At 36.6% G+C, this 1,852-nt stretch overlaps 1 long non-coding RNA gene across 1 annotated transcript; it reads left to right on the top strand.

Moving 5' to 3' along the window:
- The first annotated feature begins 259 nt into the window (after positions 1-259).
- Positions 260-1,160, top strand: LOC121224631 (uncharacterized). Its single transcript, XR_005922235.1, has 2 exons — positions 260-383; positions 748-1,160. It is a non-coding gene; the product is annotated as an uncharacterized lncRNA (long non-coding RNA).
- Positions 1,161-1,852: the final 692 nt, after the last annotated feature.

The raw sequence follows: 1,852 nt of genomic DNA, 5'->3' as shown, positions 1-1,852 counted from the left end.
AGGGGGACCGAAATGCAAAACGCGACATATTTTGGGCCAAATTAAAATAAATAAAAAAACTTGATTGTAAAATAATAAAAATGCGGAAGGGCCAGAAGCGCAATTAGACCTTCCGCTTTAAAAAACAAGCGGATCCTAACGGGTCGGGTCGGGTCGGTCCGACCCAGGGCGAAACGACGCCGTTTCAGCCCTGAATTTTAATGCCAAAAACGACACCGTTTTGAAAGGCTATAAATAGCCTAAAAAACAGAAAAAAAATCATTTTGAGTGGGGAAAGAAAAAAAAAGAGGGAGAGGGGGGAGAGAAGAGGAAATCCGGCCAGGGGGCCGGTCACCAGTCCGTCACCAGACCTTCACGGGCCACTGTGCACGATGGCTAGAAAGGTAAATTTTTTAAAATTTTCTTTTTATTTTTTTATATATTTTTTTTATTTATGTTATATATTTATGTATATATAAATATAAATAGAATAGATTCGGCTATATAAACAAGAACGAAAAAAACAGAAAACGATAGTCACCTTAGGTCTTTTGCCCTTTTTATTTCTCAATCCCTGAATATCTTTTGTTTGATTTGATGAGATCCTTGTATTTAGATACTGATGGAGGTGATATTTTTGCTTAAAAAAATTGGATCTATTTCTTATTTTCTTTGGACTGCCGACCCTTTTACACTTGTGTTAATGGCTTTTTTATAGTCTTCACAATGCTTTACATCTCGTTGTTGCGTGTTTGCTTGGTTTTACAGATAAATTGGTGGCAGAGGGCAGGTGAACGGTGGAGGTAACAGAGGAGTCGGTGGGGCAGAAGGTATGGGGTTAGGTGCAAGTGAGAGCTGATTAGGGTTAGGTTTAGTGGGCCATTCGGGTTTGGGCTAGGTTGGTTTAGGTTGGTATTGGGTTTAAAATATTGTAAACGAGCTTGGGTGGTGAATTGATGGGTTAAGGTTTGGGATTGGGGTTTAATGGGTTTAGTTGTAATGTAATTGGGTTTTGTGGGTTAAATTGGGTTATGGGTTAAGGTTTGTAAAAATGTAAATGGGTCATGGGGTTTGAAAATGGGTTAAGGATTTTGGGTGTAATTTGGTGGGTTGTTTTGTATCTGGGCCAAAATTGGCCTGTAACACTAACCAGTAATTAAGACTACCATTTTAAAACCTGATTTAAAGAGACAAACTTAGCCATCCAATTTTGACCCAGGCAACTTAGATGCTATAAGATTGTTCAAGAAATTAAATCAACTCATTTTCATAACAAACTCTCGACAAACATATACGAGCTTATTCAGATGGAAAAGTGGCTTACACAAAAAGACTATAATCACGCCCCAACAAAAATTGAACTTGCAGAAGTAAAGGGTAAAAGATATTTTCTTGACAAAATATGAACCAAAAAGAAGGGAAAAAGAAATAGAATAAAGAACGACATGATAAAAAAAAAGAAAAAAAACTCGAAAGATGGGGAAAAGAAAACTGAAATAGAGTGTGAGAGAAACATGGGAATTTTGGGAAAAATTAATTAGAATAAATTACTTAACCACTGAACCAAAATAAATTACTATATATAATTTCGAAATCTTAACTCAAGAATTAATACATGATCCCTTTAGGTTTCACTAACCCAATTCCTTCTAACCCGGTTTTCAGGATGTGACAAAAGCTTTACAAACAACTAGAAAGACTTAAAGGAAGACGTTTCAAATAGTTGTAAACCTTCCCTCCTACCAAACGCCAATGCGACCAACTTCAATACTTTCTTCTTTAGGGATATATTCGATAGACCACCTTCCACTTTCTGCAAGAGCTAAACCATCAAGAATACCCACAATTCATCTTCAGATATTCAGAAATTCCC

The sequence above is a fragment of the Gossypium hirsutum genome, chromosome A03 (assembly GCF_007990345.1).
Source record: "Gossypium hirsutum isolate 1008001.06 chromosome A03, Gossypium_hirsutum_v2.1, whole genome shotgun sequence".
Taxonomy (NCBI): domain Eukaryota; kingdom Viridiplantae; phylum Streptophyta; class Magnoliopsida; order Malvales; family Malvaceae; genus Gossypium; species Gossypium hirsutum.
The sequence above is the reverse complement of the archived record's forward strand: the minus strand, read 5'-3'. Positions and strand labels throughout refer to the sequence as shown.